We start from the raw sequence: 16,302 nt of genomic DNA, 5'->3' as shown, positions 1-16,302 counted from the left end.
CAGACGCAAGTGGACTCGTTGACTGCGCACAGCTGCATAAAATTATATAGTAAAAAGAGATTTGAGCGACGCTGATATGGACGGACGGACGGACGGCGAGGCCTCTGATATTCTTAACCCGACATCAGAAGTGGGATCTGTGCCACACCCTGCATTTTCTGAGGATCAGTGGCGTGCAGTAGTGGAAATGCAAAATCGGAATTTGGCTGAACTTGTAAAAATCATGCAAGTGACGCCGGCACGTGAGCAGCAACCTAGTTATGATGTTAAGCTACCCAAATTTAACCCTGATGCTGCATGCGTAGAGGCAGCAAAGTGGTGTTCAACAACCGATATAATTCTAACTGAGCACCCCCTTAAAGGAAGTAAATCAATTTTGTCAATAAACAAGATTCCCGAAAAACGAGTAAATCTGTCTGAAATTTCAAGTACTTGGCTTCTTGCTGAGCAACGGTTAGACCTTGAGATAATAGAAATTGTTAACAAATTGGAGTCAGATGAATTGGCCGAAAACTTGGCATAAACGTATGATTTGCGAAAAGGTGTATTATATCGCAAGGTCCAAAGACGAGGTAGAACAAGTTATTTACCAGTTGTACCCAGAGCTTTCAAATGGTCAGTAATTAACCAGGTACACGAGTCGATAATGCATTTAGGGTGGCAAAAGACACTTGATAAAGGGTACCAGTATTATTGGTTCGCTAAAATGAACAAGTATGTTCGAAAATTTGTTTCAAACTGCATAACTTGTAGATCAGTGAAATCATCTTCCGGGAAGGTTCAGGCGGAACTTCATTTCATTCCGAAGACAAGTATACCGTGGCACACCATCCACATAGATATAACGGGGAAATTAAGTGGCAAGAGCGATTTGAAGGAGTATGTCATTGTTCAGATCGATGCCTATACAAAGTTTGTTTATCTGTATCACACCTTAAAGATAGATGCCGAAAGCTGTGTTAATGCTATGAAATCTTCCATATCCTTATTTGGAGTACCAGATCGCATCATCGCCGACCAGGGCAGATGTTTTACTAGCTCTAAGTTTTCAGAGTTTTGCGTATCGCAGAAAGTTGAACTTCACTTGATTGCTACGGGAATGAGCCGTGCAAATGGGCAAGTGGAACGGGTGATGGAAACACTGAAAAATTTGTTGTCAGTGGTAGAATCAAGTCAACGATCGTGGCAGGACGCACTTGGCGACTGACTTGTCAACTTGCACTGAATTGTACAATTTCTCGTGCCACTGAGGCGAGTCCGTTAGAAATGTTAATTGGTAAACAGGCTCGACCCCTTGGATTAGTTCCCCCATGTGAGACCGAATGTGAAATAGATAGACTGTTAGAGCTCATGCGACAGAAAATATGAATTCCTTAGCGTCTTACGACAAATCCCGATTTGATAGCAGTAGGGCAGCCGTTGACAAACACCACGTAGGTGACTATGTGCTATTGAGGAATGAAGAAAGACACCAAACTAAGTTAGATCCGAAATTCAGAGGACCGTTTTTGGTAACTGAAGTATTAGAGGGTGACAGGTATACACTAAAGTCGTTGACGAGTAACCGATCGTTCAAGTATTGCCAAGAAGATATACGTAAAATGCCGGATGCAGAAATCCCGAATGAGTTAAACGAGAATGTAGAGCAATAGCTGAAATATAGAAACAGTTTAATGAAAAGAAAAGCCCGCCAATGAGTTCTTTTGTGAACGAGAGATATCCGTCTAGGTGAGACGATGAATTGTGAGTTATCCGTCTAGGTGAGACGATGAATTGTGAGTTATCCGTCTAGGTGAGACGATGAATTGTGAGTTATCCGTCAGGTGAGACGATGAATTGTGAGTTATCCGTCCAGGAGAGACGACGAGTTTGGATTGAATTAATAATCAAGTGTGTGTGAACTGGCGGAAGATCGATATATAGAAGTCGATAAATGATAATGTTAAGATAAGTTGTGAGCTGATGTATTACTGATCAATGGAACTGAATATGAAAATAGAATAAGTTATCCCAGCAACAGTGAAATAAGAGCTGTTTTGTTTCTTCACAGAATTAAGATTTAAGAAATACACCTAATAAAGTCAAACTAATGAAATTAAATGTTATTGAATAGTGATGAAAGTATGTGATCTTGATATCTTGGTATCTCGGTATCAAAAGCTTACACGAGGACGTGTAAATGTCAGAATGGCCGTGTCGTGGCGAAAATAATGAGTATGCGTGTAGTCGCTGTTTACTTCTTCTCCATGTTCCCTTTGCTATTATGCGTGTTCCTATTTATGAACACGTGGCGAAAATAATGAATGCGTGTAGTCGCCGTTTACTTCTTCTCCATGTTCCCTTTGCTATTATGCGTGTTCCTATTTATTGTCAATGTGTGAGGATGAATAGATGAATTATCTATGAACGGGATTTTGCAAAAACGAGAGCGATAGAGCTGTTGCTGAACGTGGCCACTTGCGCTGCTTGGTTAGAAAGGGAAAACTATATAATGAAAAGGGAATGCCAAAAATTGAGAAGAGACAAAGCAGGCTGCACGAAACTGGAGTGAGGGCATTAATCGTGGAGAAGCCAAAGCAGACGCAAGTGGACTCGTTGACTGCGCACAGCTGCATAAAATTATATAGTAAAAAGAGATTTGAGCGACGCTGATATGGACGGACGGACGGACGGCGAGGCCTCTGATATTCTTAACCCGACATACATATGTAATACATACTATGTATATATATATGTACATCGTGTATGTAGTCGCATGTAGTCGTATGTGGTGCGCTTCGTCACTACGAGGAGTGGAGTTTAAAATGACAATAATAATACCCGTTACTTGTAGAGGAAAAGGGTATACTAGATTCGTTGAAAACTATGTAACATGCAGAAGGAAGCGTTTCCGAATATATTAAGTACATATATATGTACATATATTCTTGATCAGGATCAATAGCCGAGTCCATCTAGCCATGTCAGTCTGTCCGCCTGTCTGTCAGTCCGTATGAACGTCAAGATCTCAGGAACTAAGGACTAGCTAGAAGATTGAGATTCAGCATGCAGATTCTAGATACAAGAACGCAGAGCAAGTTTATTGACCCATGTTGCCACGCCCATCTAACTCCCACAAGCCGCACAAATTTTTAAATTTTAAAAAACTAGTCGTAGAACTCGACTATAACATTCTATCTTGCTTGTATTTTTATTTAGCTAAAGTTACCCCAACCAAAAGATGCGTTTTAAAACTCAAGTTCCAAACTCGAGGACAATATTTGCAAAAATTGTCTTTTTTCTCAATGCATTGGCTTTGATGCGTTTGAATTATGTGCGTCATGCTCAAATTGTTGTTCACAAGCACAGTGTCTAATGTGTTTGTTAGACAGCTTTCTAATATGATAAAAAATTACAGAGTGATATATGTTCTTAGATAGACCTATGCGCTATATTAATCTTATTACATACATACATATATCATAGCTATTCAGTCGGGTCCAAGTATTGGCCTGATTTTAACTGAGTAAAGGGCATCTATCCGATAGTAGAGAAGCTTGTCTAAATTGTTCAATATATGGCACGACGATGGAATAGTTTACAACATGTTAAATCATTGAAGTTTCGAATAATTGTCGTTTTAGGCCTATTTCTTTTGGCCACTGTGCACTGTGCGAGCGAGACGGTGGTATTGTGGGGGAAAGATAAGGGGATAGTGGCATGAAGGGAAGGGTGATGGGGGATGGATGAGGGACGTGCATACATACATATGTAGCTGACTGACTGACGACAGCACTTGGCTGACTTGCTGACTGTCAAGATAAGTGCGGATGCACACACGTAGTGTGGCGCCACGCCCCATGTCAGGAACCCCTTTGTCACGCTACCAAACCAAAGCCCACCCCCCCCCTCCCCACCAACACCATGTAATCCATAGAAAATAGTGGAGGAGGGATGGGGAGGGGCCAAGATCGGGGGGAGGCGTGTTAGTTTCGGGAGGACCTGCCGCAAAACACAGTAAAACGCGCGCATATTTATAACGAAATGCTCAATTTAAATTCCCATCAATCTTGGTCGAATGCCACACACACACACACACACACACACACTTACCCTCGCACACACAGATGCGTATACGTTCATGATTTGGATTTCGGTGTTCTCTCTCCACTCACATAATTTCCTTCAACACTGAGAAAAAACTTATTTTACTTTAGATCAAAGAGGACGAATCGAATAGCATTTACTACTTGCAATAGAGACAAAGTCTGATTTTTCGATTTTTCTAATCGCAGAAGCAGAACTAACCAATAGCAGCCATATGGTGAAATTGTAATAACTCTGTTCTTTCTCTCAGTGTGCGCCACACTCAACTAAATGTAGTTGCTCTCTCCTAAAGCCAACTACATGGATACATACATACATATAGTAGGTCTGCCTCGTCTTTGCTGCGTTTTAGACAGCAAAAAAATTACGCGCATCCAAAAAGCAGAGTGAGAGAATGAAGGACCAAAAACCAAATAGAAAACATTAAACAAAAACAAGAATGGAAAACCAAAACGAAACGCGGCAAAAGCTTATTGAGCGTTAAATTAAAAAATTCTTATGAAAAAACAAAACAAAGGCGGAGAAAAAACAGCCAAACACAGACTGATTTGGATAAAAACGTAAAAATGGTAAGAACACGGACACGCATAACAAGAAAAACGGTTTAAAGGCGACGGATATGACGACAATTACTCTGGAATTTCGCATCTGGAATTTCAGCAATTGGAAAATACATATGTAGTTCGAAATGTATTGCGAAGTAATCTCTTAGTTAGCAAGTGCCAACAAGTGTCACACACAAGTCTAGGCCAGTGCCAGATAGATCTGCAATTGGATGACGAGCTAGAAAACGCCATCCTCTAGAACACCTGACCACCGAGTAGGTGCGCAGAATGCCCAGTTAGTTGGGACCGAAGAGAACGTGTCTGGAGGATGAAGTGCTGTAGGATCGATTGGTTGAGAGCTAACCACCATTCACAGGTGACATTCTTAGATAGAAGCTGGAAAATGGTAATATTCGCAGCCAAGACATTCGTCTTGACTTTCAGCACTTCCAGAGTGATGCTGTAGGATGGACAAACATAGCGAACTTCTCATGCCAAAAATATTGAGTTAACTAACCCGGGAGGTCGATTGTGGAATCTGCTTCAAACTGATTCAAAGACCCGATTACAATTCCTTGGTTTATCTTTTATGATCTCTTTATAGGTTCACTGAATCGCTGTCGTTAAGAAAACTAGAAAAGTATAATAATTAAAAGTATATTTACCTAGGTAAATATGGAACGCATTCACATTCAATATGAATGCCTCAACAGACTGTTGGAAAAAGCTTGTACATTTTAAAATATAACAATAGTTACCCATTAAGTTGTAGAACTTTAACCGATGAACCCAACAAATGTTTCCTATTTTTTGATAACATTTTCAGATTTGCACTAGAAAGGCTAAAATATAATGTACGAGTAATTTAAAGTTTTGACGAGTTTTGAAAAATTCGAAAATGTATTTAAAAAATATTGAGAAGGAAATGTATTCCTGCCTTGGCTGGTTTCAAGTGAAGCTGGCCGCAAATTGGATTCGAATGGCTCGGTAAATAAATGTAAAAAAAAAAATTTTTTTAAAAGGCAACAAATGACATCGCAATTGGTCAAAGGGCGTCGGTAAGTGGGGGTCATCGCTTGGCAAGATGCAATACAAATATTATACTTTATATGATGGCCAGGCGGAGGAGTCGGGCTTCCAATTGAAAATGAAATTGTGGCAACAAAAAGTGAGTGGCCAGCGAGGCGAACACTCATCTCATCTGTGTTTACCCCCTTGCCGCCTTCCTAGACCCGCTTTAGCCAACCGCTTCTACCTATTTATTTACCCCCTTACTGAGCCCCCTTCCACCTTGGAGCCCCCTCACCATACCATGAACTACTCACGTCGCGCTTTTTCATTACGGGTCCACGCACACAAGTGCAGCACTTGACCAGGGGCGTGGTGAAAGGGGAGCTGTCACTTTGATCTGTGATGCAGGTGCAAAGAGACAGAGCCGGAATAGGATAGCACATACATATAGGGCATATAGGACATGGGGCATGGGGCATGGAGCATGGGTCATGGGGCATGGAGCATGGGTCATGGGGCATGGGCGTGTACGTAGAAGGGGTGGACATGGGTATGGGGATGTGGAACCCGGGACCATCACGCAAATGCCACCGTCAGCAAGTCAAAGTTTATTGTTTCACTCTTTTTTTCTGCAGACGCCTCTGCCCATCGAGCGCACTGCGTTTTTTCCTCTTTTTACGCTTGTGCTGCATTTATTTTAATTGATGCTCACTCGCTTTATGTTGTTATTGCCGAGCACTAACTTGGATGAAATTTGCCAAGTAAAATTCCATCGGTGGGGCTTGAAAGACGGCTTTAGTCGTCGGATAATGCCGACGTATGTATTTCGATCAAGAACTATCAGTTCAGAAGGTAAGGAAATCACAAAATAGTAATTGGAAAACGCGATTAAAATGTTGATAATATCGATAATTCCGATATCATCCGATAAGTATGTCGCTGTCTCGATAACAGAAATATTCTAATCGGACTGTCTAGACTTTTTCCACACTTGTTGATCGTAAAACGTTGTGTAAAAATACAAATGTAGCTAATTCAATGATATAATAAATATATATAAGGTATTAGTATTATTCAGTTGCCTTGATTATAGTTATTATTATAAAGATACAGTGACATTTATATATATGTACTTTAAAGTAATTTTCTAAGACTTCCGATTTATACGATTATACAACATTTACTATACTAAACATTAATGTACTGCGCTATTCAAAATATTTGCGCTTATCATTTGGTTCACATGATTTTCGCAAAGAAATGGCACTTATTGCCCCACTGTGCGACGCTAAGAAAAAGGGAAAAAAGGTGATCGATCAGAGGCAGAACCGAGGGGACTCCGCTCCTTTGGGTTCGAGTGGCGCGTGTTTATGCAGCATTTGGCTTTTGTTTGCCTTTCACTTTGGTAGTAGGGCCAAAGTCGAACCCTGCAATAATATTTATTGATATCTGCCCGATCTCGGCGTTGTCTGATTAATTACTCAGCAAGTGGGTTGCGAAACTACTGAATTTTAGCCGGCGAGTTGAAAGGCGTAGTATCTGTTTGAATAAAGCACCAAATTATGATGAAGTGTTAATAAATGTACTTTCCGATGTTGGTTTTAGTAGGGTTCATTATTTACATACCGGTGATTTCTGATTAGCTCCCTCTTTGAAATAGTAGATGTCGAGAATTTGGTTTTTGAGTATTTTATTTTAGTTTCTCATTTTTGCATTTATGTATTATAAACATTTAAATTTATTTATTTATGCAATCTAAACTGTATAGAACTGTTTACACTGTTCGATGGATTAGTCTAAACCAAAGTTGCGTCCATTTGTTACATACATATTTGCTCTTTCTTCAGTATAGTTTGTCTTAATGTAGAGACTATAGTTAACCGATTAACTTTGGTGATAAGCCTTCATTTGAGAGCGTTGCTATATGGCGATTGCAAATGAGTTGATCAGTTGTTAAATGTACTACGATTCTATGCACTTCTTTAAATGTCTTTGTAGTGTTTCAGGGTCGAATATATATATATATGTATTTAAATTTCCGCACTACATCCTAAAACTCGGAGACTGGGAAGTACCTTCAAGGCCTGGTGCTAACCAAAAACCATCCAACGCACCGCCGAGTGCCTGATGGCTTCCCTTATCTCTATTGCTGGCGTCAGTAAAAAAATAATGTATAAATAAAACTAAAATAAAAATTGAAAGCCAAACAACGGGGCGACATGCAATAAACTGGCTGCTCGCGGCTTCCAGACGCTCGTGGCTCCAAAATTCCAAAAAAAAAAATGCCCGTGGATGACGATGCCTGGGCCACGGATGATAACTTGGTCGCCTTTCCTCGAGTGGCAAGCTCCGCGCTCGGTGCCGCCTGACATCGCTTTATGCATAAGCAAACATGTCAAGTCGATGCCGGGATCCTCCTGGCAGCCACTTCCTCCGCCCGCCCCAAGATTCTGGCCAGGCACACTCGCAAAAATATGTATAAGCATTGTGTATTCAGTATTTAATTTCATCCAATTAATAAAGACACCCGTTTCGAGTAAGCAAGGAATTCAATTAATTACCTAATTGATTTGTTTTAAATTAAACTTATGACTTTAATTTAGGAAAGGGAAAACGGAGAGCACCGTGCTTTATAAAATATTAAAGTCTTTGGCAAAACAGTACTCAGAACTCAGCGCCGATTTCTCTGAGTGCTGGTCCCCCTTCCCAGTTGTGCTCCTCAAGCGTAATGTTTATCCAGCCGGCTAAGTCAGGCAAAAGATGTTCCGCGTGATTTGGAGCTGCCGAAAGGGGCCAGGCGGTTGGCGGACGGAGTTCATTTCGGGTTAATGTTAATGCGCTGCCCGGGCGCTGCAGGATGCGTGCGTCCTTACAGATTTCGTGTGAGTTATGGCTGGAGCTGGCAATGGATACGGCGTTTGCAGCCGTAACAGATGCAGGTTGTCTTGGCTTGGCTTTGCATTAAAGCCGCCACCTTAAGTCCACCTCCCTCGGCCCATACTCCTCACTTTTTCCGCCTTCGACTTTGTGCGGCGAGTGAATTGGCGGAAAATGAAATTTGCACATATTGCTGCAGTGCCAGTGCCAATTGCCAAAGTGCGCGACGGGGACATCCTTAAGCTGACAGACAATTTCGTAGTAGTCACTTCTTGATTTTAGAGAGACTTGAGACTTGAAGATTGAAAAATTGTAGTCTGTGATACATACAGTTTTATGAACTGACAACTTAAGCAATCTGTAACATACATACATACATATATCAACAAGGAGCTTACAAATGTCGCTCGTATACCGCTTGACTTACATACATATGCATGCTGACTAGCTTCGATGCAACAGTTTGGTCCCATTGACCACGCTAACTCTTTGTTGACCATTTCCCCCTTACCAGGTCGCCAATTATTTGTTTATTGCCCCTGTGAAGTGCGGCAAACAAGCGACGAGCAGTGGCAGCGAAAAAGGGGGCATCGGTGGGACTTTCTTTCATTTGATGTGAAAAAAAAGGGGAAGCGATTCCGGACTTTTGAATTTTCAATTGGCCTGAAGTTTGATTATGGAGCCAAGAGTGGATTTTTACGCCTTTGTCACGCATTTTTTATGGATCAAAAACGTGGCCATGCTGCACGTACATACATGCTGCATGTCCTACGGAAATTTAATTGATTCATTGTGCACTGATGGAAGTTGTAATGCGCACTCAAAAGTTTTTCCTCTGCTCCTGTTCCTCGAAATTTGGATTGCGGCTTTTCCAAAACAGCCAGCCCACTTAGCTGTGCCGAAAACTATACTTTTCAGAGAAGATAATGCCGAAGATGTGATGTAAATAAAATCAATGCAGTTCTCTTTTTTGTGGCAAAATATAAATAGATCGTGTGCATGCTTTCAAGCTCTTTTTGTATTGGCAAAACTCCCTTCTAAGCTGGAAATTTCTGTGCCGGTAATTAAGTGATTTTAAAACGGCTTACCCAAAGACGAAGGAAAAGCGCAGGCATTATTTTTAATTTTCCTCTAACCTAAACAGGCAAACACAACAAACACATGCGAATATCAAGAGGGGGGGGGGGTGGTAAGGGGCGTGGGGTTGTCAGAAGACAGTGTTGTTTATTTTAAAATTCAGCTCCTCGAATCATTTTGTTGGAAAATGTTGCACATAATTCTTGTTTAAGTATCTTGTAAATTGCTTAATAACGCCAAAGGGACTACCTTACACCCCTCCCTCCCATCCACACACACAGTGGCAATTACCCCTTCCGGGGGTCTGTCGTGTCGGGGGGGGGGGGGGGGGCGTGGCTGGGGGTGGCTGTGTGGAAGGTCGCTGGGTGGCAACTTTGTATTCAAGTGCGAAACGTAACGAAACGAGCGAGAACAATTTAAGACAAAAACTTTTGAGCCAAGATGGCAACAAGGCAACTGCAAATTAATAACAGACTGTGTGTGCGTCGGGTTTTGTAGAGGGTGAGGTGGGGGGGGGGGAGGGGGGTGTGTGTGGCACTTGTTAAATTTAATAACGAAATAAATGTTCACGCGCACGCTAATTTATGAGTTCTCGCATTGCACACATTAACACGTAAGGGCGGCGCTTTTCCTTTCACCCCTAATCTTTTCCGCATATTTGGGGCATAACTCCAATTTTCTGGTGGCAGTGGAAAAATCAACGCTTCACTTAAGGACTCTCGGCAATGGTTTGAGAGCGAAATTGTCGCGAAATTAATTCGAGTTCAGTTGACAGGTTGAGGAATTCCAGATTAATGCCAACTTTAATTGCAAATGCAAGTATAGAAAATCGAAGAGAAGTCTTCGCTCTGTTTTTTTTTCCATACAGAACTCTCGGGAGTTCTATAGAGTGTTCGGCTGAAAGATGTCCTTGTTGAAACAATATTTCCTTAGGTTGTTAATTTGGTCATATCCCTTTTGGACTAAAACCAATCAGCGAGTGAGTTCCTGGATCTCTAAACCTTATAAAATCGATGTGAAGCTGCTTAGCGATATAGAGCTAAGACGATTAATCAGTAGGATAGCCATGTCCGTCTGTCTGTATGAATGTCGAGTTCTCAGAAACTATAAAAGGTAGATTCTAGAGACAATGACGCAGCGCAAGTTGGTTGACCCATGTTGCCACGCCCACTCTAACGCCTACAAACCGCAAAAAACTGCACTTTTGAAATATGTATTGACGTTTATTCACATTTTTATTAGTATTGTAAATTTCTATCGATTTGCAAAAAAACAATTTCTTCACGCCCACTCTAACGCCCTAAAACCGCCTAAAACTGCAACATTTTTGGATATTTTGAAATAATTGTATTCATATGTACATATGTACTTTATTAAAATCATAAAGAAATTATTAATCTTTTTATAGGTATACAGTTTAAGGCTGGTGGTGCGAGACACCGTTGAAAAACCGTTGCTCGATATGAGCAAGCTGCAAATTGCGCTGTGGAAATTAATAATTAACAAACACAAGACGCTGCGCTGTCATGGAAAAGCTCGCAGGATCTCGGGCTGTCAGGCTCCTTACGCCACATCTTTAGCCTGGCCTGGCCAAAGAGAGTGGCAGCTGGGCAGGCATCGAGGGGTGGGAGCCCAAATTATGCAAAGTGTTTGACAAATTAGCTAAAGAAACTTGTTAAAAGCGCAAAGGCGCATGCATAGCAACGAGACACGAGACCGGCCAAATCGTGCAACCCGCCATCAGCTTAAAATTGTTTTAATAATTAGCATTTTAAGCGGACCAAACTCCCCCTATCCCGTTTTCAAACATTTTCACACATGGAGTGTTAAGATGAGGAGCCGTGACAAGTTTGAGTAGGCGGACTGCTTTACCAGGATAATTACAGGCCAAGATCGCACTGGAAGCCCTTAACTTTAAAGTACCCTCTCATATTCATGTATTGTGAGGGCATAAAAAAGGTTTTAGGGACAGGGACTTTCTACCCGTGGAGGCAAACTAATTTTCGGCCCAGTAGGGTGTATATAAACTGCTTGTAAATTTAAAATCCATTTTAAAGCCCATCTGTGCATAAGGTAGTCATTTTGGCTTAAGTATTGATAAAACACGTGTTTTAAATATGAAGAAAACATGGGAACTGTGTTCCGTCATACCCCAATTTAATCGTGGGCGTTGAGATCTCGACGCGTTATATTATCCTTGGTTTTACTAGACATGTTGCTCGAATTATAGACTCATATATATATATATATATATGTATATATATATATTACAGCGATGAAAGTAAGGGTATGTTGCACGCCTAGGATCCCGTCTTTATGGTCGATTACTTCCACGGTGTTGATCACATTGGTCGTATTGGCAGCAAGCCTTCCTTCACCAGGCGCCCTATTGACTTCCTGTCTTTTGCATTGGAAAAGTGAGTCTATTTTTACGAAGTGTCCTTTTGCCTGTCCCGTATCATTCCAGTTTAGGACCATGGAATCCCGGTATTTTGTACAGGATCGGAACGACTCTTGGGGCTCTTGATCATGGAATCACGATTTTTTCTTTTGGACAGGAGACTCTAGCTCTTAGGACGATCTCCTCATCGGAAGGGCTCCTATAGGAGATCGAGAACTCGCCTCCTGAGAATTGTCTCTCCTCGAAGAGTCGTTTTATACCATCTTAGATCTTTCTCTGGTCTACTCCTAATAGGAGTCGACATTGGCAGTTAAAGCAATTGCATAACACTTTCAATACTTATTGGTATAAGCCAAATAAATATACACTATTCTAAATCGAAGGCCTTGTTTCAACAAACTTTCAACGCATGGAATGGGTCAAGACATTAAAACATTGGATAGGCAGAGAATCCCGACTCGGCTAGTGTCCTGATAATATACAGGTTGCGGCAGCGTAATTTTATTTTATCAGAACTCAATGAAAACTATTGTAGGCATCGGAAAATATTTAGTTATTTTTATAATGTAGGTACATGTCTAAAGTTTGTATTTATATTTTTTTGAAGATTAAATCTGATAGGTGACGTCTCCCATTTCTGGCGTTTGTCGTGTCTCTTGTTAGCATAGAAGGTGTTATGCTGGCAATTTCTTCTTGAATGTTGGTTTTCAAATCTTGTAGGGTTCTTGGACAGTTCACATAAATATGGGAATTCAAAAAAATCCCATAGAAGAAAATCACAAGGAAACAGATCGGGAGAGCGTACCGGAAATTCCAAATCGCCTCAAATTGAGACAAGGCGCTCTGAAAAATGTGTCCCTTTAAAAAAGCCATCGATGCTTTTGAAGATGTCTTGAAGATCATCATGAAGAATTCTTCTTAATTAAAGCGATTTCGAAATGCACGCTGTGTGATGGCGACTTAACCCCGTCGGGATAAAACTTTACAGTAGCCCCTCTTGAACGGGACCATTAGCGCTCCGCTATCAACTAACTGAATGCTGCTGCACCCTGTACTTACTTAATAGCGATGGAAACTCTTCTGCATGTGTAGGTGTCATGTGCTTTTAAACGAATACGGACACAAGGACGAACGAACGGACAAACGGACATGGCCTTAGCTTGGGATCCTGGTCATGAAAATATTTATGTATATACGAACGTACCTGTTTTTTACCTAGACTTAAATAATTGATTTAGTCTTAAAATTCTAATTTAGTATAATACATGAGCAGTGTTATTACATTGCTTGCAAATTAAAACAGACCATTTGTATTTGGGTTTCTCTGCAGACGCACTTAGATATATGTACATATGTACATATGTTTGTATATAATTGCAGGTGTGGCAGGCAGAAAGGATATGCGAGCTGTTTTGGCAGCGAAAAGACAACTCCTGTGACAAACTCCCTGAGCGCTTATTTGAGAATCGTTTTATTTTTATTGCGAGACTCCCAGGCGACGAGTGCTCAGTGTCAGTGAATGTCATTTTAGCTCCGCCGGAGTCGCAAGCGGAGAGGGATATGCGGATGGTCGGAATCCAGACACCGCATCCCCAAAGTCCCTCGAATCCTGAAAGTCCTACACCAAGTTGGTTCATCTGGCTTGATGGTCTCAAAGCAAGGTTGCTTAGTCTGGGCCGCAACGAAGGGAAAGCAGCATGAAATAAGTGCTTGGGTGTTAAAGTGTATTTCAATATAATAAGTATAACCAGCACGTTTACACTTATTCGGGGAGTGCCAAGCTTTAATATTGATGTAAAATATCTGAGCTTTTTAAGTGGTGAGCAATAACTATACAAGCTTCTATAACCTAAAAATACATATGTATATACATACTGTATCAATACAAGAGATGCAACTCGAATATTATTATTTGTCCAGGTAAGGATGTTAGTCAATTTGACTTAAGTGCTCCATGTGCTCTCGTATTCACTGCTGTATTTTTAAGAGGAAAAGGGTGTACAAGGTTCCGCCCGGTATTCCAAGATGTCCCATGTCTGCTACAAGTGTCATTGCTGGTGAGGCCGATGTGGGAACCCTTTTTTGCTTCGCTAAAAATATGTGTACTTTTGCCCCCGAATATCAACGTCTCTGATGTCTGGAGCATTTGACAAATCAAATGGGGATCAAGTGGCGCGGGGAGTTCGTGTTCGTGGGGATGGGAATTGAATTGCTGTCACTGAAAATGTTCAAAATGAAAACGTTGAAGGTTAATACGATGTGATTTGCCTGAACGGATTTTAAGACAACCCCGTTTTTCTCGTTTCCGGAGCGGCCATAAAATGTTCCAGGAGGTCATGACATGACACGACAACTGACACGATATACTCATGCCGAAAACTTTTACGACTTCCATCGGGGGTTTCTCCTTTTTAAGATCGTTGGTTGGGGTTTTAGGTCCGGGAAGTGGCCTTTTATAGGCCACTAAATCATTGCCTCCGCTGTCCAGTCAACAGATTTAAGTTTTTTCCTCGAGTTTTTTTTTTCTTTTCGTTTTTCTGAATGCTGGGGTGCGACACTCAGTCAGCTGTGAAATGCACTTAATTCCATTTACTTAAGCTAATTTCACGCCATATTCAATTTACCACATCATGGTCGTTCATTATTTATTCATAGCATGTAAAATCAATGGACAGCAATGGGCGTAAAAAATCAAATTGTTGAATATACAGGGGGGGGGGGGGTTGGATTTCAGAGGCACACACACTTAAAATAAAAAACCCAGAGCTCTAAGCTATGTTTTAATCATGTTTTAATCATGTCGTAACGATCATAAAATACCGCGGTTTTTGAATATGAAACCCATTTTTCTTTTTTTTGATAGTATTTTTAATCATGACTTCGAGCAGATATAAAGAAATTCAGGAAAATGTATTCAATTAATTAGTATCAGGTATACAATGATGTATATCTTAAATAGATATTTTATATTTTATAGCATAACTAAATATAAAATATGGCACTCTAGGTGGTCATCTGCATAGGATAAGACTTTCTTTTGTATGAAACTAATTTTAATGATTCCAAAAATAGGTATTTCAAGAATAGAAAGATTGTTACAAGCGCTTCAGAAATTCACAATACACTTGGTAATTTTAATACTGAGCATAAAAGAACCGGGGCGCCCATCAAAAGGCGATGACGCTCGCTTAATTTGGAGCGCTGGAATAATTTATGGGGTATCGTTGAACGAAGGACGAAGAACGGGGAGCTGGAGAATGGAGCGATTCAAACGCTATTGGTCACTTCTGGGAAGTCCAGGAACGAGTGGAAAGAAGAGGGACGTGGGACGTGACGAAAAACCACGCTGTGGGAAAAGCGAAAGACTACGTCCGCGTGTGGAGTGCGTTTCGGCGGCACCTGGCTGGCCTTAACTTCCATAATGGGGATTCTTTGTAATGTGCCTACATTTGGCGCCAGAAACGGAAATCCTGCAAGCGAAATAGAGAATGTTAAATGTTAAATCGTGAAATTGCCGAAGAGATTTCAGTGCGATTCTATCAACTGAACTCGGTTAAGATTAGTTCATTTTTTAGTTGTGCATTTTTAAAGGTGTATAGATATAAATTATAACATTGTTGTTCTTATATCGCCAAGAATTCACTGGGTGCCAAATTTCTGAAATTCCATTTTCGTTTCCTGATCAAATTTAGACTGCCCGATGTTGCTTTCATTTTTCTGTCCAATGCGCTTCCAAGCTCATCCACGGTAAAATCACGCTTGAATGAATTAATGGAATTAACCTAATTACCTGGGACTGTTTCTAATTCATATTTTTTGCAATTTATAAAATAATAACCTCAACTGGACGTTTAAGAAGCATCTTCTTGAACTGTGCTACAAACAGCAATTCCCAAATTCAATGCAGTCCAGGTTTTCCATACCCGACGACAGTTCTACATACAATAGTTAACCATTTTTGGGGAGTGGTAGGGACGAGCAGGGGGAGTATTCAAAGCCGACCGTGGACACTGTGTACACAAGTGGCATAGGCACAGTCCGCACTCCCGTTTCCGTTTCCGTTCCCCGCGTCCCATTCCATTTGTTCCCCCGGTCAGGTAACGGTAAAAGCGCCAGATGTTTGCACGCCCGTCGCCGTGGGAACTGGAACAATATTTGCGTAACGTGTTTGACAAAGAAATGAAAACTGAAAGCGCCAGCTTGGAAAATCAAATGAAAGCACACACCTACCATCACCCACACCCATACATGGATGGAGGATGGATGGCGAGGAGATGTGGCCACACAGAAGCTAGAAAAGAAATT

The 16,302-nt window shown here is 41.1% G+C and overlaps 1 long non-coding RNA gene across 2 annotated transcripts, besides 5 other annotated features; it reads right to left on the bottom strand.

Annotated features, from left to right (window-relative positions):
* Positions 1 to 2,701: part of a mobile genetic element that runs on past the window's edge.
* Positions 2,702 to 2,845: 144 nt separating this feature from the next.
* Positions 2,846 to 3,052: a mobile genetic element.
* Positions 3,053 to 10,659: 7,607 nt separating this feature from the next.
* Positions 10,660 to 10,920: a mobile genetic element.
* Positions 10,921 to 12,478: 1,558 nt separating this feature from the next.
* Positions 12,479 to 13,036: a mobile genetic element.
* Positions 13,037 to 13,132: 96 nt separating this feature from the next.
* Positions 13,133 to 13,193: a mobile genetic element.
* A 568-nt stretch (positions 13,194 to 13,761) lies between these two features.
* On the bottom strand, positions 13,762 to 14,535 carry lncRNA:CR44711 (long non-coding RNA:CR44711). 2 transcript variants are annotated; one of them, NR_123987.1, is made up of 2 exons: positions 14,287 to 14,535; positions 13,871 to 14,215 (listed from the first exon to the last, which is right to left on the bottom strand). It is a non-coding gene; the product is annotated as a long non-coding RNA:CR44711 (long non-coding RNA). The 2 variants fall into 2 exon arrangements; NR_123986.1 differs by having other exon boundaries at positions 13,762 to 14,535.
* Between the last annotated feature and the right edge of the window lie 1,767 nt (positions 14,536 to 16,302).

Source organism: Drosophila melanogaster, chromosome X, assembly GCF_000001215.4.
Source record: "Drosophila melanogaster chromosome X".
Lineage (NCBI taxonomy): Eukaryota > Metazoa > Arthropoda > Insecta > Diptera > Drosophilidae > Drosophila > Drosophila melanogaster.
This window is presented reverse-complemented; position numbering and strand designations above follow the sequence as displayed.